The sequence below is a fragment of the Gopherus flavomarginatus genome, chromosome 2 (assembly GCF_025201925.1).
Source record: "Gopherus flavomarginatus isolate rGopFla2 chromosome 2, rGopFla2.mat.asm, whole genome shotgun sequence".
In the NCBI taxonomy this organism is placed as follows: Eukaryota; Metazoa; Chordata; order Testudines; family Testudinidae; genus Gopherus; species Gopherus flavomarginatus.
This window is the reverse complement of record NC_066618.1, coordinates 168,377,774-168,405,347: the sequence shown is the minus strand read 5'-3', so window position 1 is coordinate 168,405,347 and position 27,574 is coordinate 168,377,774. Positions and strand designations below refer to the sequence as shown.

The window sequence follows — 27,574 nt, the reverse complement described above, 5'->3', positions numbered from 1 at the left end:
TTCTAAATACAATAAATGTTTTACAGCTATTCATAATGGCAGACCTGAAAAGTAAAACATGAAGTGCTTGTAAGTAGTAGGGTGAGAAATATGTTCTCAAAGGAAAATAATTCTCTGTTCTTTGTTTGTGTAATGTAACGTTTTAGCTATTATCGACCAGCATGTCACTGTAAGTATTCATCAGAAGCTGTCATAATTACCTAAGAGTCTAACTGTTTCTCGAATAGATATGTTCTCTCCAACAGAGATGGGTGGATATAAAGCACACATGCAAAGTGGGGCAACTGGTTGTTGTGGATTTATCTGTTGCTTAATCACTGTGATTTAACGTTATGATCTGCTGTATCAGCTCTGCAAAAGGCATTGGTGAGAGTGACAATAAAGTACCAATACGCATTTCTGACAGATACATATGTTCTCAAAATAACTTCAAGAAACTCACCATTGTCCTTGGCAGCAGTAGCACAAGTATGAAAACATTACACCAAACTTCATTTTGTTAACATGAAAGACGAATTCCTGCATTAGTTTATGAGCTATAAAGAACACAAATAAGGTTCTCTTAAAGAGATATGGAGAATAGGGATTAAACAGAATTATTTAAAATTATGAGGTGAAGTTTATTTTGATAAAAGTCTATAAAGAAAAAAGTTTTGGGAATGTATCTATAGTTTTTCATTTAAAGTTTATTTCTAAAGAAAGAGCTGCACTGGAATAGTTTGGCATCAAAAACAAAGTGCCCAGTTCTGATCTCATGTACATCAGTGCAGCCCCATTAGAATGAATAGGGAATATTAGAGAACAGAATTGGATCCAGTTTCTTGGCAGTGGAGGCTGCTGCCTATGAAATGTCCAGAGACTATGGTGGTGATGGTAATATAAATTTATATGGCTACAGTAGCTAGAGCTCAGAGAATGGCTCTGACAGAACGAGCACAGAGGAGTTTGGCAGTAAGGGTAGTAGGTTGCTTAATTAGATGTTTGTAGATAGAAGTAAAATCAGTTGAAAACAGACAAACAGTTTATTATGCAGAATGCCTGACCACTTGACTTGTGTCCGAATGACATATGTGTATGACTGGTGTAAGCAGACCCTGGCCCTTAGAGCCCCACTATTGTACGGCATCTTTAGGCCAGAGCTGATTGAAGGGATGTACATACAGAGACCAGATTCTGAAGAAACTAAACAGAAACACCCTAGGAAAGGCACAACTTAGAACAGTTTTCTCTATTCCTCTTGCTCAGAAAGCAGATGGCAGATTGAGAAAGGACTTGTGTGGGTTGAATGGGTAAACTTCCTTAGATAGGATATGTTTTCCAGGAGACTGGAGTACACTTGTGAGATTTAGACAGGCTGTGACAGTATGGAATTTGATCATTCAAAATACTGTCAGCGGGCTATGTGGTGATCATGAAAACCATTCAGTGAATAGCATATTAGGTGTGAAAGTCATGGATCTTTTGAAAGAACTTGGGTTGTTTAGCTTACCAAAAACAAGGCTGAAAGGGATGATGTTTGCTTTCCATAAAGAATGTCATGGGGGTAGGCACCGGGGAGGGAAAGGAACTATTTAAGCTAAAGGACTAAAATGGCATAAGAACAAATGAGTATAAACTGTCCATGAATACATTTAGGCTGGAAATTAGAAGGTTCTAACCATCAGAGGAGTGAGATTCTGGAACAGCCTCCTGGTAGCTGTAGTGGGGGCAAACAGCATAACTTGTTTTAAGATGGAGCTTAATAAATTTATGAATGGGATTATATGAGGTGGTTATCTGAGATGGCAGGAGACTGATCTTGAGGACCCCAGAAGTCCCTCCCAGTCCTATGTTCTCATCTAGTTAAATCAAGTTACATAAATTTAACCCAATTAATAGCTCACAGACAGAAAAGGCATAAGAAAAAACAAACAAACAAGGGATAATGAAAGAAAGCATAGCCAAAATATAGAAGGTATGTTAATACACGAATACATGAAAACTGACTGTGCAGCTAGAAATGGCACAGATCCCACCTATATGGCGAGGGTCTATATTGCATGTGAGGTGAACTGAGTAACCAGTGCATTATGGAAATGCCATTTAAGTAGGAATGACCTCTTTGCAATTCAATGTCTAGGATTTACTGGTGACCTATATTCTTTCCTTTTTATCTCTCTGTGGATACCAATCCATTTTTTTCTTGAAATAACATTTGTCATATTCACATCAAAACACTATTTGTATTATTCATATACATCTGAGTTAATTTATTCCTCACATTTAATATCTCAACTAGCTGTGGTACATCCTGGGTATCAGTGAATTAGAGAAGTATAGAAGAGAAATCTTGAAAGCTAAATTTAGATTAGAAAGTAGGCTGAACTCCAGGGCCTCTGCTGTAGCTTTCTTTGAAATGTGTCTGGTTCCAAGTATACAGCCAGATTCAAAGTCACAGTGTGTTGGTAAGAAAACCTTTGAATTTATCAGGCACTGATCTGGGAACTTTGTGGCAGAGATAATGCTAAAGTTTTGAGAGAAAATGGTGGTGTAAGCTAGGAAGTGGGAAGAAAACACCAACTATCAAGGAACACTCAAGTCAGACAGAGATCAGTTAGGGATGCCACTATTACTAAGATAACTTTGCCTCAGATAGTAAAGAGGAGGATAGGAAATATAGCTGATATGGAGGAGGAACAAGATGAGATCATCACAGAGGTACATTTTATAAATGAGTAAGTTAGTCAAAAACAAACTCAAAGAGCAATTTCTCATTGAAATCAACTTCTATACTGAAGGACTGGTGGGCAATAAGTGTTGTAACTATATTTTTAAATAGTATTTGGATGGAGTATAGGAATTACAGACCAGTGAGTCTTCCTTCAGTACTTCCTTCAGCATATGCGTTCAAATAAGAATTTAAAAGAGTTATAAAACACCTAGTCTAATATGATGCAATAGGGACAAGCTAGCCAGTTTCGGTAAAGGCAAATCAAAACAAAATGCTTGGATACCTAAGTAATGGGACAGAAAATGAAAACTGAAGCTCTGAAAAATGTATCATAATCACACTATAAATCAACGGTTGTCAAAACAATGAGGATTAATTTTTGGTCCCAAGGAAGTCAAAGGGAGTTTTTCCATTGATTTCAATAGGGCCATGATTTCATCCCTTCAATATTCTATTCTGATCAGCCAGTCTCAGTAGAGACTACTGCAGAAAGAAGAATGCAGAGATGGGTGATGAAAATGATCAGAGGCTTGGAGCTAATTCTACATGTAGAGAAACTGAAAAGATTGTATCTCCAATGGGGACAGGACTTCACACTAAGAGTGTTCAGTTTATATAGTAGATGCTGAATGTATATGAAATAATGAATGATTTAGAGGAGACAAATGAGTGATGCTATTTAAATTTCCTCATAATACAAAAGCAAAGAGAAACATACATTGAAAGGAAGAAATGTAAAGTATAAGATGAATATATATTTATTTGAACAGACTAGAAATTAAACTGTGGAATCCACTGGGCACTAGTGCCTTCTACGTGCTGAAAAGAAACTTCCCCTAAGGACATGTATTCCGTAGTTGTCCATTATGGGGATTTTTGCACCTTGCTCTGAACCACTGACTACTGGCTGCTGTCAGAGATAGTACACCAGATTGGAAGGAACAATTGCCTGATCTCGTATGGCAATTCCTATATTTCAAAGGACGCAAAGGACTGATATTGTCCTTTTTAGGATGGAGTATTCAGCTCCTACATAGAAGAAGATGATTATTCTTAGCACTACATTGGAAAGTGGAAATATTACAAGAAAAGTATCATGTGAAGCACCCAAATGTTTAAAAAAAACCTGTAGTACCTTCCAACCTGAATAATCAAAGGGTTTATTAAATACACATTGATAAACTGAAAATAAACTCAGCAACATCATTTGAACAGAGGCTTTTCAGGAGCAATCTATAAAGGAAAAGGTAAAATGTATGTTATACTGGTGTATATATTTATATCTAGTCTACTATCTCCTTACCTTTCACCATCACAGATAAAAGTTATGTTTATTAAAGGAAAGGCCAGCATGAAAGTGACTTTTCTGAAGTTTTAAAAGAAAGTGTTAAATTTGAAGGAAGTTGTGAAAAGACAAGTGTCATAAACAGATAAGTAAAAGTTAATAGAACAGAAGTACTTCATATCTCTTTTGACTGTAAAGGGTTAACAAGTTCAGTGAGCCTGGATGTCACCTGACCAGAGGACCAATCAGGGGACAGGATACTTTCAAATCTTGAGGGAGGGAAGTCTTTGTGTGTGCTGTTAGTTTTTGGTTGTTGTTCACTCTGGGGGCTCAGAGGGACCAGACGTGCAACCAGGTTTCTCTCCAATCTCTTTGATACAGTCTCTTATATGTCCAGAATAGTGAGTACTAGGTAGATAAGGCGAGTTAGTCTTATGTTTGTTTTCTTTATTTGCAAATGTATATTTGGCTGGGAGGAGTTCAAATGTGTATTTGGCTGGAAGGAGTTCAAATTCGTATTTTGCTGAAAGGATTTTAATTTGTACTTGTATACTTAGGCTGGGAGGGTATTCCCAGTGCCTATAGCTGAAAGACCCTGTAACATATTCCATCTTAAATTTACAAAGATAATTTTTACTGTTTTTTCTTTCTTTAATTAAAAGCTTTTCTTGTTTAAGAACCTGATTGTTGTTTTTATTCTGGTGAGACCCCAGGGGACTGGGACTGGATCCACCAAGGAATTGGTGTGGAGAAAGGAGGGAAGGGGGAGAGAAAAGTTAATTTTCTCTCTGTGTTAGGATTACTTTCTCTCTCAGGGAGAGTCTGGGAGGGGGAGAGAGAAGGAGAGGGGAAGGTGAATTTTTCTCTGTTTTAAGATTCAAGGAGTTTGAATCACAGTGATCTTCCAGGGTAACCCAGGGAGGGGAAGTCTGGGAGAGGCAACAGTGAGGGAAAGGGTTTACTTTCCTTGTGTTAAAATCCAGAGGGACTGGGTCTTGGGGGTCCTCGGGCGAGGTTTTGGGGGGACCAGAGTCTACCAGACACTGGAATTCCTGGTTGGTGGCAGTGCTACAAGTACTAAGCTGGTAATTGAGCTTAGAGGAATTCATGCTGGTACCCCATCTTTTGGACGCTAAGGTTCAGAGTGGGGAATTATACCATGACAACAAGTTAGTAGTAGAAGTGGTTGGAAACAAATCTGTCTTGAACTAGGTCAATATTACACACTTCTCTACCTGCCCTCTTAATGTCAGCAGGAAAGGTTTTCTAGACTTCCCTCACTCACCAATTTCCAATATACAGTTGGTAAACATCCTTCACAATATATTTTTTAATCTTCCAATTGACTTCATTTTCATAGTAAGAATAGGTGTAATATAAAGTCAAACTGCATTAATTTATCTGTAAACTCCTAGTTTCAGTCAGATTGAACAGATGCAGCTAAGGGCTGTGTGCTCTCTCTTTTTACACGCATGTAGCCACACCCACACTCAGATAAACAGGAGGGATGATTGTTTTTTAAAAATAGTATTATCACTGTTCACCACTTCATAACCTCCTTGGAAAGACAGACTTTATGTCTACACTATGAAGCTTTTAGCGACACGGCTGTGACGCTACAGCGATGCTTCTAAAAGGTGTACAGTGTAGCTCCTGTTTGTTGGCAGGAGGGAACTCTCCTGCCAACAAAAAATTCTATCCTCAACAAGAGGCGTTAGCTTTGTTGGTAGGAGAGCGCTCCTGTGGACAAAGCACTGTTTACACCGGTGCTTTTTGTAGGCAAACCTTTTGTCTTTCGGGGGATGGTTTTTTAACCCCTCTGAATGACAAACGTTTTGTTTTTCACTTGCCAGTGTAGACAAAGCCTAAGTACCATACACCCTAATAGCTTTCAATGAGACTACACTGAAATGTTTGCTTCAGAGTATTCTCATCAGCTTTCTTCTGCATTGTATCATCATACCTACCAATAACTCAGGGGACACTGATTATTTCACATCTGAAACTCTTACAGGAAAAGCTACAGTGACAACAGACTTTGCATATGATAAACCTCATGTTTTCTATTTCTGAGTTTGCTTAATAGTCAATAAGAATGAATTTAAGGATTTGTGTAAAATTTAGCATAGGAATGCATCTCATCTTTGAAATTCCATCAAGGAATATTTATATTTTTATGCTACATGGAACCGTTTTTCCCAGTCTCAGGTGCAAAAGAGCAAGGAATAAGGATGAGCCTCATAGTCTTGTTATGCTCTACAAAACCCATTTCTATTAGATTAAGAATCTGGGAGTGTTAGTTGACAAAATATGTTCTGGTTAAAGGGGAAAATAAAGTGCGCTTAGCTTTGAGTTAGCATGAAAAGAAAAGCAACAGGAGAGCCAACAAACAATGATTTTTTCATACAGTGATATACCACGTTCTGTGGTAAGAGATAGCCTTTGCACTCCAAACACTCACACCGCATAGTATAGATACCATGGATAAAATATTTGGTACAGTACAATGACTCATTTTGTGAGAATTAGGTTTCAGTTGGTATTTGCAACTTTAAATGAGTTTCAAATCCACTATATAGTGTCAAAATCTGTAGTTTCCTCAATTATGTGAATGTAATATATGTATATTTAAATTGTTTCCATTTTTTTAATTAAGGAATCTTTAGTATTCATTATACAAATCTTTCTTAGAGACAAATTTTAACACTTTCACAGAAAAATATTTGAAGCAAAATGACAGTTCTGTGCTCAATATTTTTTTAAAAATATCAAGGTAAGAAAGCAAAATATTTCCATTTTCATAAATGTGCAAAACAAGTAAAAGTGTTTTTTTTCCAGGGCTCTGAGTACTTTTTGATATTGATACAGTTCTAGGAGTAACTCTTTCTACACAATAGCCTAATACTTCATGTTCATCAGTAATTTATATGGGACTCATTGCTAATATTATGTACTAAATTTGATGAAGAATATTCTTAGTTGGGGAAATCTCCATTTTTCAGGTTATGGGTTTTTTTTTATATTACTGGGAAAAATCCACTGAGGCCTTGTTATTCACTTCTCTAGTCCCATTTGTATTCTAAATTATGCTTATTTCTTCCTGAATTATAATTATTTTAAATAATTTATACAATGACATATGCAGTGTGAATAGCACTTTATTGACAAAATGACATGTCTCTGCCATAAGGAGCTTATAGCCTTGGGCTTTGATCTTGTAGGTTCTGTGCAGACAGACTCTTTTCCACTGAATTTAGTGGGATTTTGTTTAGGCGCAAAGATCCTCCTGCATGGATTTGATTGTACAGACAAGGTCTTAATTCTTTGTACAGATTTTATGTACACTTATGCCTATCTTTTTTTCCTGCTGAAACACCAAAAGGGCTTTTGAGCAACAATAATTAGACACACTAAATGATATCAAAATGGAGGATTTGGGGACATTAGGAGATAGATCATGTAACACATGGGTAAATCCACAAGAAGGTAGATTTACAATTCCCAAATTATCCCATCCCAAGGAACTATTGACACATGGAAGGGCCTGAGGTCATGGCTCTCAAATTATAAAACACTTACATTCACAGACAAATCACATAACTGTCTGGACATATATAGATAGCTTGGGAAGACAAAGAAGCTCAAATTGGTTGAGCACGGACTATGCATTTTTCACATACAGGAACTTTTGCAGGTTTTGGGAGTAGAGACCTAGGCTTGTCTTCACTACAGTGGTAAATTGACCCAAGTTACGCTACTCTGACTATGTGAATAATGTAGCTGGACTCGACTTAGGTTAGGTTGACTTACCCCAGTGTCTTCACTGAGCTCCATTGACAGAAGACCTGCTAAATCAATATCTGCTGCATCTATTGCATCAGCGTTGATCTCCCCGCGGTGAAGACAAGCCCTTATACAATAAATGCTTCTTCACCCATTTCTTGTACTTATCCCTATAACTAGTATTTACATTCCCAAAAGGAAACTGGAGCATTTAGCTTAAAGTGATTAATTTCTATCAATTTTCTTTGATTTTTATGTACATCTTTGATATTTATTTAATATATTTGCTATTTTCTTTGATTAACCTTTACCACCATTGTGCAAGAGACACTCCCTCTCCTGCCAGCGATCCTTCATTTTAGTAAAGATCTCTGTGTAAGATTTGGATTGAGACCGAGTGGCAGAAGAAGTTACAGTATGTTCAAATCTGACCTTTACTTGATAGACATACAGATAGGAGCTTTAGAAAGTGAAAAAAAATGGCAATTGCCTATTTTCTGTCTGAAAACTGATGTTCCTTGAAGGTAAAATTGACCAAAAATGACCCAAGTATTTTTTTTTCTATCTGGTACCAAAGAGTACTAGTAATAATTTTACCAGTTTCTTTTGGGGTATGATTATTATTGCATAGCTCTACTTCTTACAAATATATATATACACACACACCAACATATAACACATATATAATATTAAAATAATATATTTCATTCTTGTGGCACCTTTCTTCTTGTAGAACTTTACTAATTTTATATAAACATGAATCATTTCACCCACCATTGGATTCTAAGCATCTCTGATGTAGAAGGACAGCAACCATATGGAAAACTAGTGCAGCAGAGGAGGGGGGATGGAACTTGGCTAGTAATATTGGAGTAAGTCCTCATCTCCCCAAAATAATATGGGAACTTTAATGTGCACACAAGTACAGGACCTTAGTTTTTATAATGTCTTATTTGAAAGAACACAGTGCACTCAGTGCCCATTCTATATCCCTTAGAGAGATAAAGGGCCAAGCCAACACTCCTGAGATTCAGATCACTGGTTCTAACTAATTCAAGTCATTCAGACCTGAAACGCAGAATCTCTTAGCCACCTGTGGGAGGGAATGCTAACAGCTTAGCAGGTGAGGGGACACAGGAGGTGAAGTATGGTAACTAATAACCAGATGTCATTCCCATAAAGCAGGGTAGATTTCAAAGAAGTGCCCAGGGAGTTAGGTGCTCATCAGCACATTTGAGCTGATACTAGTGAGAGGCACTTTAGTTACATCACCTTGTGCCATGATGAAAACTTTCCCCTAATAACTTATTCCATGGAACCGGAAGGATGAGAGAAAAATATATAACTTTGTAACCTTCCTTTCCAGTGTGTTTAAATGGCATTTGTAATCTGTTCCAAAGGTCAGGGAACTAGCTTAGAATTTGGGAGACTAGAGTTCAAGTCCCTGCTTCACTACAGATGCCCTGTGTAAACTTGGGCAAGTCACTTACCCTCTCTGTGCCTCAGCTTCTGATAGAACTTCCCTAAATCACAGCAGTGTTTGTGAGGATTAATACATTGCAGACTGTGAGGTCCTCACATACTAAGATAGATTCAATTCTAGCAAGTGTACAAATTTCCAACCATTATTGATGACAAATGTGTGGTTTCTCTCTTTATCTCCCCCATATAATATATTGTAATACCATTTGTGTGGATATCTTATTGGGTCCATTTTATTTCCAATTATTTCTGCATATAAAAGAGTAAGTGTTTCTGCAGCTGACTAGCTCAGATCTTTACATTCATGTTAAAAGTGCTTTTATCATACTTATACTCAGAAATTGTTTGATGTATCCATTTTCCTCCCTTTTACTTGAGTATTTTTTCAAATATAGAACTCTAACTTCTGGACAAAAGTATGATTGGCTTGAATTCCACACATTAGCACTTTTCACTCACACCTAATGCTGACCCTGCAGGGGGATACCAGGGGATACATTCCGCACTGTTAGCAATGCCATCCTTTGGATAAGATGTTAAATCAAGGTTTCTTCTCTCCCTTTCTGATTGATACACAGGAAATAATCCCATAGGTACTCTGAAAATAGTAAGGGACAGATTCCTGGTTCTGGCCAATATTTTCTCTTGCACTATAGACACGTTTTAAGTCCAAGACTGTGACCTATTATCAGCACCATAACAAATATGGTTTTCCTTATATAATAACTGCACTTCAACTAGCTAACTCCAGTGAAGCTTTTTCATGGGAAGATATATGCCAGAGGTGTGAGAGTGTAAGGAGCAATTTACCTTCCGCCAATGCAATGTAACCATGCAGGGAACAGCCGTTACTGGGCTGCAGATGCAGGAGACTGCAATTGTTGGGATCATTTACCACTGCCTGCAGTGCTAATTACTCCTGTTTGGTGTGGAGGGATAGCTCAGTGGTTTGAACATTGGCCTGCTAAACCCAGGGTTGTGAATTCAATCCTTGAGGGGTTCACCTAGGGATCTGGGGCAAAAAATCAGTATTTGGTTCTGCTAGTGAAGGCAGGGGGCTAGACTCAATGACCTTCCAAGGTCTGTTTCCATTCTAGGAGATTAGTATATCTTCAATTATTAGTCATGTCTGAGAGAGGCATAGGTGAGTCATTCCCCATCCAACAGGACCATTCAAGAAATACCTTTGCAACAAGATAGAAAGACACAACGCTGTCTAGGGGCACTTGGAAATATTACACCAATAACAAAATGTCTCCCTCTCTGCTGTATTGGAGCAGAGAGTCCTCTCCTTTCCTAGTACTCCGCACCACATAAATTCATAATTTAGCCCTAGAGGACAGAAAAACACTTTATGAAACTAAATTCTAACCTGCTTCAGAGTTTACTTTGGAAACATTCCTTTCAACATTTTATTCTCCATTATTCAAAGCATGGGGCAAATCTTGCAGTCCTTACTTAGGCAAAACTTCCACTGGAGTCAAATGGAAACTAAAGTTGCTCAGCCATTTTGAAAAATAATGTCACTTATTTTGGGTGCCTGAGTATGAATTTCAGTGGCTAACTTTAGGTATCCAAGTTTGAAAATGTCAGGCCTATTGTCTAACAGCATGTTAAAATGAAGCATATCAAATGGGTCTGTTTTGTAAGCAGAATACAAATGCAATCTCCTTCCACCAGACTTCGCCTACAATTAGAATATTTCCAAAGTGTGCAAATAAGATCTATTTTTTAGTGCAGTGCAAAACAATATGCTGCAACTTATTTGAATACAATATAAATTAACATAATGAAGCATCACACACAACACAGCATAGACAGATGCTTTGAACACAATGTTCAGTGTTCAGTGATGATAAAGGACACATCATATAGACTAATCACAGCATAGAAACAAAGAGCCAAGATTCTGACAACCTCACTTAAGTTGAGTAGAATGTTTTTTTCAATAGCAGTCTCATTGATTGCTACTCGGAGAGTAAGGTGCTATGTGGTTTTAGTGATGGTGTCAGAATCTGGCAGCAGGTCTGCTGCAACAAAACCATGCTGACCTAACAGTACTAAGCATCAGAAAGGAAAATCTCTCCCCATAGTCCATCTTGCTCTTTCTTCCTAATGCAGACATTAAAATGGCTTTGAAAGTAATGGGAAAATCTGAAAGTCTGTACATTGCTGGGTTTTCTGTTGCTAGACTAGCATGTTTTCATTTTAAAAACAGTTTTAGTTTAGCACACTGTTTAATTTTATTTAATATAATAGTTTCCACAATGAAGCGCGCAGGGACAAAACCAATAATAGGAGTAAATTTAGTAAATAGACTGTAGGAACACAGCAAAATAATTATTGCACGACTATGCATCTATGGTGTGTTAGTGATGGTGATTCAGCATGCGTTCCATAAAACAGTGAAATTTCCCCCTTGTCTATAGTATGGTGCACTGTCTTCCTAGAATCAGAGACAGAAAGGTAAAAAAGGGCTCACTTGGATCATCTGGTCTGACCCCACCCCCAGTTTATTTGAAGGAGTACTTGCTATATTATTCCCAATAATGTTTTATCTATCCTATTCCTGAGTATCTGCAGTAAGAGTGCTTCCGCCATTTCTTTTGGCAGTTCATTCAAGGGGCCTGTATCTTTCACACTTAACAGGGCAGACACAGAGGTGCTGGGCATCTGAAACTCCCTATAAAATCTGTAGGAAATTCAAGCACTCAATACTAAATCCGAGTAAAACTTTTTGCCCAAAACATTTTCCCCCAAAAAAGCAGATTTGATTCATCTGAGTCACTTTTGCTGAATTTTACAATCAAAAAATGTCCTTCCCCCAAAAAAATCTAAATGTTTTGTTTTGACATTTTTAAAATGAAGCATTTGATTTTCCAACTCAAAGTAACTTTTCATTCAAAAATTTACTGCAAATCTGTCTTCAAAATAAAAATGGAACATTTTGGTTTGTGTCAAACACATTTCATTCAACCTGAAATGCATCTCTTCTCCCCCTTCCCCCCAGTTTTGGGGTCAACACAAAATAATTTTTTTATTATTAATTATTATTATTATTTGGAAAGGCCCACAATCCGAAAAATGCAATCTCTACTCAAAACATCTCAGGATTTAGTCCAAAAACCACTAGTTTGCACAGCTTAATGTTCCCATCTCTTACAGCTCTGAATAAATTCTATTCCTTCATTTATATTGTTTACACTCTATAATCATGTTCTCCCTTGAGTTTTCTCTTTTTGAGACCATGTGTCAAATTCATCCCAACTCCATTGATATTTATATAGTCACATCAGGAATGAATCTGATCCTGAATAATTAGTGTCTGCAATTTCATCCTTGTATCTACTTTGTTGGCAGAAATTTTATTTTCTTTAGTTTTTCTATACTGTTCTTATGACATGAGACCTAAATGGCTCATATTTTATAATAGCACTACATGACCAAAAGTCCAGCTGAGGTTGCATCAAGCCTATCTAGAGCAGCATTATTACTAGAGCTGAGTAAAAATAAAAAAGTCAAAAACCTAACAAAATGTTTTGATTTTCTCAAAACTAAATATTTCAATTGACCCAAAATAAACACAAAAAATTTATTTTGCAGAAAATTTCAAAATTCTTTTATTTGTTCCAATTCAGAATTAACACAAATTTCAAAATTGTGGAAAGCCTTCAAAATGAAAATTCCTGTTCCCATACAGCTCTGATTGTGACATTGCTGGCTTCATGTGCTCACCCTAGCTCTGAATCCAAGAATAGTCATGGCTTTTTTCACAACGATGGCAATCTCCAAGCTCATATTTAGTTTACTATGTGACCTCATATCAAAATATTTCTCAAATCGATTTTCAGCCAGCTGTCTCTATTAACCTCCTATCTATATATATAAAAGGTGCTTCGAGATTAAGAACAAGTGCGATCAAGCCCTTTGGGAGTAAGAATATTGCTCATTGTACAATAGTTGTCTGTGTATAAAAACATTTAAAATACCTGCCACCCACATCTAATTAGTTTTGTCAAAATACCTTCCAAATTGTTGTTCACTGAAGCATTCATGGATGCATGCAAATACAGTGCATAAAATATCAAGGTTGCCAGTAATTCACAGATTTTCAAGACCTTCCTGTCACAAGGCTGTCCCAAACTACTTCACTCAGCCCCACGGCAAATGTTAAATAGTACATGACAAATAGTGCAATGTACTGGAGAAGCAAATCAGAAAGTTTATTGCCTCATAACACCAAACCTCTTTAATATAACAGATTGGGTGAGGGCAGTGCAGCACAGGAAGAGTCTTTATAGTTCAAGCATGGGACTGGGAATCAGGAACTCCTGAACTCATGGATGACATTTTCAAAAGAGCTTAAATGATTTAAGGGACTAAGTCCTATTTTCAAAGTGACTAAGGCACTAAAAGTCTCACAGACGTACAATGAGACTTACTGTATGTCTACACAGGAGCTGTAAGTGTAATTTCCAACTTGGGTAGACAGACCAGTGCTAGCTTTAACCAAGCAAATGTACTAAAAATAGCAGTGCAGCCCATTTGAAACCCTAAGTATGTATTCAGGGCAGCTATTCTGTCCCTGCTGCCCATGCAACCATGGCTATGCTGCAATTTTTAGCATGCTAGCTTGATTGGAGCTAGCTCTGATATGTCTATCCAGGCTGGAAATTACACTGCCAGCTCTAGTCTAGACATACTGTTAGACTATGTCTACAGTATGAGTTGCGATGTGATTCCCAGCTCTCGTACATACCCTTACATTAACTCAATGACAGCTAGTGCGAGTATGTGTACATGAGCTGGGCATCACATTCCTGCCTCATAGCGCACACGTAACATTAGACTCCTGAGTTTAAAAGTAACTGTTAAAAATTACATTTAGGCACTTTTGAAAAATGTTATCCAGCTCTTGATTCTGACACTGATTCACTATGTGCCCTTTGTGGGTATTCACCCACGAAAGCTCATGCTCCAATACTTCTGTTAGTCTATAAGGTGCCACAGGACTCTGTTGCTTTTTATGTGCCCTTCGGTAAGTCTGTTAGACCCACATTTTCAAATGTTAGTACCTAAACAAGATTTTCCTTATTTATAATATGGTAGTGCCTAGAGGCCACAACCAATACTGGGCCCCTATTGTGCTAGACACTGTAGAAGCACAAAGGGAGAGAGATCTTTGCCTCAAAGAGCTTATAGCCTAAATAAACAAGACAGATGAATGATGGGATGGGAAACAGAGATGAAATAATGTGTTCAAGCCCATTCAGCAGTTTTATGGCAGGATTGCCTGTCCCACAATCAATAGGTGGCTTGATTTGCTTTTGCACTGAGTACCCTCATCTCTTAGTGGGACATAATATATGTGGACCATCAGCAGGACTGAAGCCAAAGTTTGTAAAGACTTTTGATGATAAAATGTCTAAATTTAATAGTAGAGTGAGTTCTTAGAGTGATTGCTTACTTAAAATTCTATTCCAATCATCTAGGCTCAATAGTAGCTAACTATTTTGTTCTTTTGAAAAAACAAACCTTAGTGTGACTGGTATAATTTCACAATGCAGATGACCAGGATAACCATGGAATTTGCTGCATCACCTTCTGCTTCAGACTTTGGATTTCTCTTTCAAATTACAGCTCTTTATTATCTTTTCCACAGACAAAGCCCACAGTATCTAACTACTACAGCAGCAAAATGCTTTCATGAATCACACATTAAATTAATGTACATTTTAGTTCCCAATAACATCTTTATTTACAGCAGTCACATAGAAAATCACTATTTGCAGAGTTATATTAATGTTTACAGAACCAGGCTTTATCAACACACAAACATGAGTTTTCTCAGCTGACTAAAATGTCCTCACATCAAACAAATGTAAGGCCAGTCTGGTGTCCTAATAATAGTGCACTATATTTGCACTGTCATGTTAGAGATTCAGGGCTGATTTCTGATTACAGTGTGTCATATCGTGGGTTGCTAAAGGCATGAGGCACTGCAGAGATCATTATTTATTCTTATGATAGTAGAATCTAGAGGCTACAATGAAGATTGAGGCCCTATTGTACTAGCTGCTTTTCAAACACATAGAAGGAGTCGACAATCTGTCAGTCTTCACAGTCTAAACAGAGGAATAAGACAAAGGATAAGAGGAGCAACAGGCATACAGAGGAAAACTGTCTTTCCCAAGATCATACAACAGGTCTTAGAGGAGAGGAAAGTGATCAGGAACAGTCAGCATGGATTCACCAAGGGCAAGTCATGCCTGACTAACCTAATTGCCTTCTATGAGGAGATAACTGGGTCTGTGGATGAGGGGAAAGCAGTGGATGTTTTATTCCTTGACTTTAGCAAAGCTTTTGATATGGTCTCCCACAGTATTCTTGCCAGCAAGTTAAAGACGTATGGGCTGGATGATTGAACTATAAGGTGGCTAGAAAGCTGGCTAGATCATCAGGCTCAACGGGTAGTGATCAACGGCTCCATGTCTAGTTGGCAACTGGTTTCAAGTGGAGTGCCCCAAGGGTTGGTCCTGGGGCTGGTTATGTTCAATATCTTCATTAATGATCTGGAGGATGGTGTGGATTGCACTCTCAGCAAGTTTGCAGATGACACTAAACTGGGAGGAGGAGTAGATACGCTGGAGGGTAGGGACAGGATACAGAGGGACCTAGACAAATTAGAGGACTGGGCCAAAAGAAAACTGATGAGGTTCAACAAGGACAAGTGCAGAGTCCTGCACTTAGGACGGAAGAATCCCACTCACTGTTACAGACTAGGGACCGAATGGCTAGGAAGCAGTTCTGCAGAAAAGGACCTAGGGGTTACAGTGGACGAGAAGCTGGATATGAGTCAACAGTGTGCCCTTGTTGCCAAGAAAGCTAATGGCATTTTGGGCTGTATAAGTAGGGGCATTGCCAGCAGATTGAGGGATGTGATCATTCCCCTCTGTTCAGCATTGGAAAGGCCTCATCTGGAGTACTGTGTCCAGTTTTGGGCCCCACACTACAAGAAAGATGTGGAAAAATTGGAAAGAGTCCAGCAGAGGGCAACAAAAATGATTAGGGGGCTGGAGCACATGACTTATGAGGAGAGGATGAGGGAACTGGGATTGTTTAGTCTGCAGAAGAATGAGGGGGGATTTGATAACTGCTTTCAACTACCTGAAAGGGGGTTCCAAAGAGGATGGTTCTAGACTGTTCTCAGTGGTACCTGATGACAGAATAAGGAGTAATGGTCTCAAGTTGCAGTGGGGAAGGTTTAGGTTGGATATTAGGAAAAACTTTTTCACTCAGAGAGTGGTGAAGTACTGGAATGGGTTACTTAGGGAGGTGGTGGAATCTCCTTCCTTAGAGGTTTTTAAGGTCAGGCTTGACAAAACCCTGGCTGGGACGATTCAGTTGGGGATTGGTCCTGCTTTGAGCAGGGGATTGGACTAGATACCTCCTGAGGTCCCTTCCAACCCTGATATTCTATGATTCTATGATTCTATGATAGAATCAGGAGTAGAACACAGTCCCCGTCTAGGGCACAGCCCCAGCCTGGACTATGTTACTTTCTTTCTCAGGGACTAAGCATCCAAGTCCTGAGATGGAAAGGGTTTTCTGCATCCTATTTCTCTCAACAGTGACCCTTTTGGTTGATGTAAGTGAAGGAACTATGGGTCACCCAATAGTTTCCATCTTGTCTTTGTTAATCAAACAAACTGGACCAGGGGCGGCTCCAGGCACCAGCGCAGCAAGCACGTGCCTGAGGCGGCAAGCCACGGGGGGCAGCATGCCGGTCATCGTGAGGGTGGCAGTCAGGGAGCCTTCAGTGGCATTTCTGTGGGAGGTCCACCAGCAATTCGGCGGCAGGTACACTGTAGGCGTGGGACCAGTAGATCACCTGCAGAACCGCCGCTGAATCCACATGACCTCCCGCAAAAATGCCACCGAAGGCTCCCTGACTGACATGCTTGGGGCAGCAAAAAACAGAGAGCCACCCCTGAACTGGACACAATGGGGAGCTTTGAAGATGAGGAGAAGCAACTGTGCAAAAAAGAGATATCCTGAGGGCTCTGTCAGAGACACAAAAAAATGTGGTGTTGTGGGATTGTCTAGATATTACACAGCTATGACTGCTGCTCTTGGCTTGAGCATTTTCTTGAAAACTATAATTTCTCCTAAAAACATAGTTGAAATTAGATTTGGATACTCTCCCTTTTATGAATCAGAATTGTTATTGATAAAGAGCCATATGGTAGCAGTTAGGCACTTTCCCACATTAAGGGCTTGCATACAACTGCATCTCATCAAGAATAGTCAAGAAGGAACAATTCCTTCTCAAGTTCCCCAGCGCATAAGGAGTAGCCTACTCCCACACTGCATCAGGCCCATTCTTTGGGCTAGAATGGGGAAGGAAGGGGTTATAATTAGAACTGTGTTTTTGCTTTGCTGGCATTTTCAAAAACATTGAAAGAAATTGTTTTGGGCAGACCCAAAGGGAAACTTTTCAGCAAACTGAAAAGTACAAAAAATAATTTTGTGACAAATGAAACACGGTGTTTGATCAAAAATGCTTCATTATTATTTTGATCTTTTAAAGATTTAATTAAAAAAATAAAACAGAAGGAAATTTTCAACACAAAATTTCATTTCAAATTAAAAAAGAGAAATATTTTCTTTAGAACATGTCAAAATGGAACATTTTGATTATTTTTCTTTAAAGGTTTTGTTTTGCATTTAGTTTTTGTTTTGTTTTATTATTCTATTGAAATAATTTGGACAAAAAATATTTTGTCTAAACATTTTTATCTAGTCATAATCTCATCCTCTTGGCTCCTTTTGAGGCTATCTGCACCCTCAAGAATATACAAAGGATATAGTCACTGCACTTCATGCGGGGCAGCTCCAGACACCAGTGCACCAATCATGTGCCTGGGGCAGCAAGCCGCAGGGGGGCAGCCTGCCGGTCACTGTGACGGCGGCAGTCAGGCTGCCTTTGGCAGCATGCCTGTGGGAGGTCCACTGGTCCCGCGGTTTCAGCAGCAATTTGGCGGCAGGTACGCCAAAGGCGCAGGACCGGCAGACCTCCCACAGGCATGCCGCCAAATCCGCGTTACCAGCGGACCTCTCACAGGCATGCCGCTGAAAGCTGCCTGACTGCCATGCTTGGGGCGGCAAAATACACAGAGCCGCCCCTGACTTCATGCCCCATCGATGGCAGATTTTGGCAACAGACCATGAGTATCCCTATGGGCTCCAGAGGGTGCAGCCAGAGTAAAGATGACATATACAAGAAACCCATCATTGTGCTGATTGCGAGTTTCTACTTCAGTCCATTGGGACCATTGGCAGCTAGTGTAACTTAGAGCTGCATCTCGTCTGCTTGTAAATATTTACAGCACATTGAACAAAAATGAAAAACAAATACTCATATAGTTATAGTTAATTTTTTTATGGAAGACTCATCATTTTATATTGTCTCTCTTTAATTACTGAAAAAAAGGCACAAATGTGATGCTTTAATTTGACCATTTTCCTTCTCTGATTGTCTCATCATTGGTATGGTATGGGTTATACTAGAAGTGCTTCCTAGGCTGTACCTATTGGGAGGACAAGGGATGAGGAGCCAGTCTCCAAAAAGGATAAACACACATGGACATGTACGCACACCGATTCAAACTACATCACTCTGCTTTTTTCAGCTCTTTGTTTCCTCCATAATGTTTTTCAAATTCTCCAGCAGAGCATCAGATGCATAATTAACACCAAACGAAAACTAAAGTTATTGTAGCAAATTACTGAACAGCAGGAAGGCAAGGGTTAGGAGTGTTATTCAGTTTTTGCCATTCTTTCTCAGTTAGACTTTATTATTCTACCATTGTAAATTCATTATATTTCATGGCAAGAGCATTTACTCCACACAGTATTTCAGACAGATTAAATATAGAACAGCTTAGTCATATTACATCCGTCTATGTGGTAGGATTGCCTTATGGCCCTTTAGTACAAGTCCTAGTAATGCAATCGAGGATAGCATTTCATTTCACCATACAAAAGAAAGCTTTGGGGAGAAAATAAGAAAAGTGAAAACATCTAGCATATGCTAGAAAGGATGAGAATTATATCATCCTTACATTTACAAAATATATGTATATATACACAATACTGCCTCCATAGTAGTGGTGGGAGATTTATGCTATTAGAATGAATTATAGGTTTTGTGGGGGAAAGTGGGTTGCTTTTGTTACAGGAGGCAGGGTTGTATTGTGCACTAGTTACTTATGTTTTGCATGTGGGTCCTGATTAGAGCTGACCCAAAAAAGGGGAATCCCTTTTTGCCACATAACGTGCACTTTTGAATGGAAGAAATGTCCCAAAATGGGTCAAAATGTCAAAGATACAAAATTTTTCACAAGAAAGGTTTTATTCTGTTTTAGGATTTTTATTTTATTTGTTTGCTTTCTGGCTGCTATAGGGCCACTCAGCCCTCCAGTCTGGTATACTGTAACTCACTTTTCCTAATTAGACAATTAGTTCACAAGGAAGCAACAGCTGATACATTGAGCAGCAGCCAGTTTACACAATGGTACAAGTCAAAGAAAGCATATTTCACCAGTATTCCACAAACTGAACTAGAACCCCATTCTGTGTCAGATCCGAGTCTGCAAAGCTCTGAGAAGAATAAGGTTACAGTTCCTTCTGCAACTTCCCCCTGTCTGGTTGTGACTGTCCCAATGACCAAGACAGCAAAAATAAACTCAAAAGAGATATAAGGTCAAGGTTTCTCAACACAAGCCAGACTTCACCTCTGGATCACCTTCCCTAAGGAAATCATCTTCAAGCTTATCATAACCTTAGTCCCAGATTTGGACCTTAGCGTCCAAAATATGGGGGTTAGCATGAAAACCTCCAAGCTTAGTTACCAGCTTGGACCTGGTACTTGCTGCCACCACCCAAAAAATTAGAGTGTTTTGGGGCACTCTGGTCCCCCTGAAAAACCTTCCCTGGGGACCCCAAGACCCAAATCCCTTGAGTCTCACAACAAAGGGAAATAATCCTTTTTCCCTTCCCCCCTCCAGGTGCTCCTGGAGAGATACACAGACACAAGCTCTGTGAAACTACACAGAGTGACTCCCCCTCTCTGTTTCCAGTCCTGGAAACAAAAAGTACTTTCCTATTCCCCCAGAGGGAATGCAAAATCAGGCTAGCAAATCCAACACACAGATCTCCCCGATTTCTTCCTCCCACCAATTCCCTGGTGAGTACAGACTCAATTTCCCTGAAGTAAAGAAAAACTCCAACAGGTCTTAAAAGAAAGCTTTATATAAAAAGAAAGAAAAATACATACAAATGTTCTCTCTGTATTAAGATGATACAATACAGGGTCAATTGCTTAAAAGAATATTGAATAAACAGCCTTATTCAAAAAGAATACAAATCAAAGCACTCCAGCACTTATATTCATGCAAATACCAAAGAAAAGAAACCATAGAACTTACTATCTGATCTCTTTGTCCTTACACTTAGAAACAGAAGACTAGAAAGTAGAAACTACTTCTCCAAAGCTCAGAGAAAGCAGGAAGACAGACAAAAGACTCAGACACAAACTCCCTCCACCCAGAGTTGAAAAAATCCGGTTTCCTGATTGGTCCTCTGGTCAGGTGCTTCAGGTGGAAGAGACATTAACCCTTAGCTATCTGTTTATGACACGCCCCCCAAATTGCAGACAGTGGGGAAGCTCACTGGCGGCGATTTCCTTCTAGAACTTTAAAATAAACAGATTAATACAACACATGCACCTTTACATATACCCCTAAGTATATAACTAACAGACTTCTACATTTTAAGAACACTTTTTAACTACTGAATTCTGGGAAACTCACGGGAGAGTGCATCAGCTACTTTGTTAGAAGCTCCTGTGATGTGCTGAATTTCAAAATCAAAATCTTGGAGAGCTAAACTCCAACGAAGAAGTTTCTTGTTGTTCCCCTTGGCAGTATGAAGCCACTGTAGTGCAGCATGGTCAGTTTGTAGTTGGAACCGCCGTCCCCAAACATATGGGCGTAGCTTTTCCAGGGCGTACACAATGGCATAGCATTCCTTTTCACTGACTGACCAGTGACTTTCCCTCTCAGACAGTTTCTTGCTGAGAAACACGACAGGATGGAAGTTGTGATCTGTTGCTTCCTGCATGAGCACTGCTCCTATACCACGCTCAGATGCATCCGTGGTTACTAGGAATGGCTTGTCAAAGTCCGGGGCCCTGAGCACAGGGTCAGACGTGAGCATCGCCTTAAGCTGGGTAAAGGCCTTTTGACACTCATCAGTCCACTTAACTGCATTTGGCTGGGTCTTTTTGGTCAGGTCGGTCAGTGGGGCAGCGATTTGGCTGTAGTGTGGTACAAATCGCCTGTAGTATCCGGCCAAGCCTAAGAAGGATTGGACCTGCTTTTTGGACCGTGGGACAGGCCACTTTTGGATAGCATCCACCTTGGCCTGTAGGGGGTTTATGGTTCCTCGACCCACCTGGTGCCCCAGGTAAGTCACTCTGTTTTGGCCTATTTGACACTTTTTGGCCTTAACAGTTAGTCCTGCCTGCCTGATGCGCTCAAAGACCTTTTCCAGGTGTAGTAGGTGTTCAGGCCAGGAGTCTGAAAAAATGGCCACATCATCGAGGTAGGCAACTGCAAATTCTCCCAGTCCAGCTAGTAGACCATCTACCAGCCTCTGGAAGGTGGCGGGTGCATTTCGAAGGCCGAAAGGAAGGACATTGAATTCATACACCCCCGCATGGGTGACGAATGCTGACCTCTCCTTGGCAGGTTCATCTAGCGGTACTTGCCAGTACCCCTTGGTTAAGTCTATTGTAGAGATGAACTGGGCACGTCCCAACTTTTCCAATAGCTCATCGGTACGTGGCATTGGATAGTTGTCCGGACGAGTTACAGCATTTAGCTTACGGTAGTCCACGCAAAAGCGTATTTCCCCATCTGGTTTGGGTACCAGAACCACTGGAGATGCCCATGCACTGGTAGATGGGCGGATTATACCCATCTGTAGCATGTTCTGGATCTCCTTAGTCCTTAGTCCCAGATTTGGACCTTAGCGTCCAAAATATGGGGGTTAGCATGAAAACCTCCAAGCTTAGTTACCAGCTTGGACCTGGTACTTGCTGCCACCACCCAAAAAATTAGAGTGTTTTGGGGCACTCTGGTCCCCCTGAAAAACCTTCCCTGGGGACCCCAAGACCCAAATCCCTTGAGTCTCACAACAAAGGGAAATAATCCTTTTTCCCTTCCCCCCTCCAGGTGCTCCTGGAGAGATACACAGACACAAGCTCTGTGAAACTACACAGAGTGACTCCCCCTCTCTGTTTCCAGTCCTGGAAATAAAAAGTACTTTCCTATTCCCCCAGAGGGAATGCAAAATCAGGCTAGCAAATCCAACACACAGATCTCCCCGATTTCTTCCTCCCACCAATTCCCTGGTGAGTACAGACTCAATTTCCCTGAAGTAAAGAAAAACTCCAACAGGTCTTAAAAGAAAGCTTTATATAAAAAGAAAGAAAAATACATACAAATGTTCTCTCTGTATTAAGATGATACAATACAGGGTCAATTGCTTAAAAGAATATTGAATAAACAGCCTTATTCAAAAAGAATACAAATCAAAGCACTCCAGCACTTATATTCATGCAAATACCAAAGAAAAGAAACCATAGAACTTACTATCTGATCTCTTTGTCCTTACACTTAGAAACAGAAGACTAGAAAGTAGAAACTACTTCTCCAAAGCTCAGAGAAAGCAGGAAGACAGACAAAAGACTCAGACACAAACTCCCTCCACCCAGAGTTGAAAAAATCCGGTTTCCTGATTGGTCCTCTGGTCAGGTGCTTCAGGTGGAAGAGACATTAACCCTTAGCTATCTGTTTATGACAAAGCTATACTTCTTTTCACCAAAGATTCCCCAATACCCAAATCTGATGAACAAGGTAAATATATGTTTAAAGTTTCTGACTACAATTTAACACAAAGTACATCAGAGAGTTATTCATCCTCCTGAAAAGGCTTTTTGTTTTCGCAGTTCTTATTTCACTCCTAGATGCCATAGTAGAAAGCATACAGGGATGCAAATCAGTTGATAGCTGGGAATGTGTTCTATCCACACAGCCTGAACAGACATCTGGATCTTACCTTGTAACTGGTAAGCAGGTAAAAAGAAATCTAAAGAGTGTGGGGCAGAAAATCTCCTCAGAATTTCCCTGATTGTGACATAAAGCATTTTCATAATTTTACTACTTGGTTTTGTTGCAGAGGAAGAAATATCCCTTGTCTTCTACCATGTCACCCACAATGCCCTAACCAGTAGGTAATGTTGTCAAATCACAAATGGTAAACAGGATTGCACCTTACAAGACCCAGTAGTAGTATCTGTCCTGCTTGCCTTCCCATATGGGGGTACCATAGAGTTCTGCTCTGTCATTCCCTTTGCTTAATGCATATGTGAAGCCCTGAAGGGAATTATAAAACACCTCTGTTCCATCAATCCCAGATAATGTGGACAAACGTTTTCCCAGTGTCTAGTCAAGATGAGTGCTTTGCTGGAAGGTAGCTGACTAAAACTCAATCTAGATGAGACAGAAGATGGGGAAAAACAAGTAAAGGAAATGAGAGAGGTGATATCTCCCCTTTTATGGATGGAGTGTGCCCACACCTTTTCTTATTGAGGATCTGGAGACCATACAGGATATCCAGAAAGATGATGTGGCCAAAACGGTGTTTTTCTCCATCTGCAGTTGGCAAAGAGTTAATGATTTACTTAATGATTTTGGACTCACTGCATTTATCCAGGCATTTGTCACCACCACCACCCTTCCCACCCCGACACTCCCTACCCCGAACACCGAAAAGGATTACTGATCTGCTCAAAAACAACAGCTAGTGCCAAACATTATGTCCCTTTTATAGTACTTAGCAGTGCTTTGCACAGAAGGCACTGTATACCTGGGTTTCACAGGCTTTTAAATCTTAATCTGTGTCCAGTTCAATGTATTGGTTGTACAAAGCTATTTATGGCATGGGTCCTCTGTATCTCAGAGACCACCTCATCATTGTAGCCAGCACTTGAGATCAGCTGAGATTTTCCATTTGAGAGTTGAGAGCATAGGGTTTTCAGAGGACAATCCTCAGATTGTGGATTTGCTGCCCCCTTGATCAATAAACTCATGATGTGTTGGTCTTTCAGATAATTCATCAAGGCCAATCTGTTTACCCAGGCTTTTTCTGAAGGATGGGCTTAAGGGAGACTTGTTTTGTTTTAATTCTGAGTAAAATGTGTTGTTTTGAATTTTATTTTAATTTTGCATGGTGAAGAAATTATTTTGCTGGCAACAGTTAACACTGGATTAGTCTGATGTATTCTGTGCAGGTTTTGACTGTTCTATGCATCTGGTCATTAAATATATTTTATAAATAGAAAAAAATGTGTACATCAGTCTTATGATCTAAATTATCTCTTTTCAAATGATAGATTCTTTGTTTTGTTCCTATTCAGGAACTTCTGTTATCCAAGTGACAGCTACAGATGCTGATGTGCCAACTATGGAAACAGTGCCAAAGTAGTGTATAGCATCCTCCAGGGACAACCATATTTCTCAGTGGACCCGGAGACAGGTCAGCAACCCTTTCTGTCTTACTTGTCATAATTACAGAAATACACATAGAGATCAAGATCCTTCTCACTCAAGTATTTATACCCAGTTTTATAAAAATGTTAATTAAATTGTTCAAGTACTGTTTAATATTTGTCCAGAACTCAGAATGAACATGGACTATCTATCTGGTTTTAAGCAGAAGACCCCCTTGATTTCTGCTTGAAAACTGATGGTGTGATATGGCCCCATATTATTAAGGAAGTGAACCTGCAGCATCATAAAATGTAAGTTTTATTTTCTTGAAGTAGTAGGAATAGGGAGGTTATTTTATATCTGTTTTTGGCACAGGTGACACCACTACTGGAATACTGTGTCCAGTTCTGGGGTCCATGTTGATACAATGGAGAGGGTTTAGAGAAGAGCCCTGCAAACGACTATAAGATTGGGAAACGTAACTTATAGTGAAAGACTCAAGGAGCTCAATGTATTTAGCTTAACAGACAGAAGGTTAAGGGGTGACTTGAGCACAGTCTATACCAGAGCTCGGCAACCTTTCAGAAGTGGTGTGCTGAGTTTTCATTTATTCACTTTAATTTAAGGTTTCGCGTGCCGGTAATACATTTTAATGTTTTTTAGAAGGTCTCTCTCTATAAGTCTATATATTATATAACTAAACTAGTGTTGTATTGTAAAATAAACAAGGTTCTCTAAATGCTTAAGAAGCTTCATTTAAAATTAAATTAAAATGTTGATCTTATGCCGCCGGCCCGCTCAGCCCACTGCCGGCCTGGGGTTCTATTCACCTAGGCTGGCAGTGGGCTGAGCGAGGCCTGCAGCCAGGATCCCGGCTGGCAAGGCTCTGGCAGCCAGAACACCAGACCGGCAGCAGGCTGTGTGGGGCCAGTGGATGGGACCCCAGACCGGCAGGGGGCTAAGCCGCTCAGCCCACTGCTGCTCAGGGGTTCCATCTGCTGGCTCCTCAGCCAGCTACCAGTCTGGGGTTCCAGCCCTGCCCACATACAGTGGGTACCTACCTTCTCCCTGGTTCTGGCCCATTCTCTTCCCCTCTCTGCACTGAGCTGAGGGTGGGAGTGGACTGAGCACAGGACTGGGGGTGAAGGGTCAGACCAGGAGCTAGAATGAGGGAGGGGGCTCAGGTTTGGGGCAGGAGATTTGCATGTGGGGCACTTACCTGGGCAGCTCCCATTTGGTGCGAAGGGTGCAGGTGGGAATGGGGGGAGAGTGCAGGAGCTCCCATTTGGTGCTTAGGGTGGGGATGTGGGGCGTACAAGAGTCAGAATGTGGGGGGTGCATGGGAGGTGGGGGGACTGGGTATGTGGGGGGGTGCAAGAGTCAGGGCAGAGGGCTGGGGGCATGAGAGGGGGTTGGAGGTGTCAGGGCGGGGGGGCTGGGTATGTGTGGGGGTGCCAGAGTCAGGGCTGGGGTTGTGGGGGGGTGAAGGAGTCAAGGAGAGGGCTGGGTGCATATGAGGGGGGTACTGGGCTCAGGGCAGGGGCCTGGGGTGTGTGCGGGGCTGTGGGGCTCAGGGCAGAGGGCTGGGTGTGCGTGGGGGGGGTCAGGGCAGAGTCCCCCCCACTCCTGCGGCCCCCAGCCAGCTCACCCACTTGGGGCCTGCAGTGCACCGCACCGCATGAGTGCAACTAGCACCCCCTGGCAAGAGAGTCCCCTCTGGCTGTGTCTGGAGGAACCGCTCCAGGCAGCGCATGACCCCGCAGCATGCGAGCTCCTCGCCCCAGGGCTCTCTGGCCACCACCAATTCCCGCTCGCCTGCACCTGCTACATGCTCAGCGCTGCCGGGCCATGGGGCTCTCCGCTCCTCCTAGCTCACGAACAGCAGGTCATCCATTGCCGTGGCCAGGCGCCTCCTCCCGGGGACGCTCAGCAGCCAGCGCTGCTACTGTCACCGGCCTTTCCCGCCTCCACTGCCCTCGCTTCCTGCCGCTGGGAGTCGGGATCAGGTCACACAGTGAACCCACTCCCCCAGCGCGCTGCCAGTCTGCCATGGCCAGCTATACCAAGGCAGCCCAGGTGAGCAGGACCTTCTGTGCCCCCTGGCAGGTGTCCTCACCGGGTTAGGGGACGCAGGAGCCCATGGGCAGGCCACTGAGGTGGCTCTTCTCTCGGGGGGCCGGGCTCTGCCCCTCACTGGCTGTGTGTCCTCGGGACTCCGGCAGGCAGCAGTGTGCCATTAAAAATTGGTTCGCGTGCCATCATTGGCACGCGTGCCATAGGTTGCTGACCCCTGGTCTCTACTAATCTACTTGGGTTCAGAAATCTGACAATATAGGGCTCATCAATCTATCAGACAAAGGTATAATAGGATCCAGTGGCTGGAAGTTGAAGCTAAACAAATTCAGACTGGAAACATGGCATAAAAATTAATACTGAAGGTAATTTACTAACAGAACAATTTATCAAGAGTTGTGGTGAGTTCTTCCTCAAAAAAATCTTTAACTAGAAGATTCTAGAAGTTATGTTCTAGTTCTGCCACAGCTAGTGGACCCAAAATGGGAATTAATTTATAGAAATCCAGTGACATGTGTTATGCAGGAGGTCAAACTAGATGACCTCAGTGGTCCCTTCTGAAGTTATAACCTGTGAATCTATTGAAGTTTGAAATAGTGAATCCAGGATAACTCAGAATTCTGC

At 40.9% G+C, this 27,574-nt stretch overlaps 1 pseudogene; it reads left to right on the top strand.

Annotated features, from left to right (window-relative positions):
• The window catches only part of LOC127044684 (cadherin-9-like), a 70,027-nt pseudogene that overhangs the window by 24,530 nt on the left and 17,923 nt on the right, over positions 1–27,574 (top strand).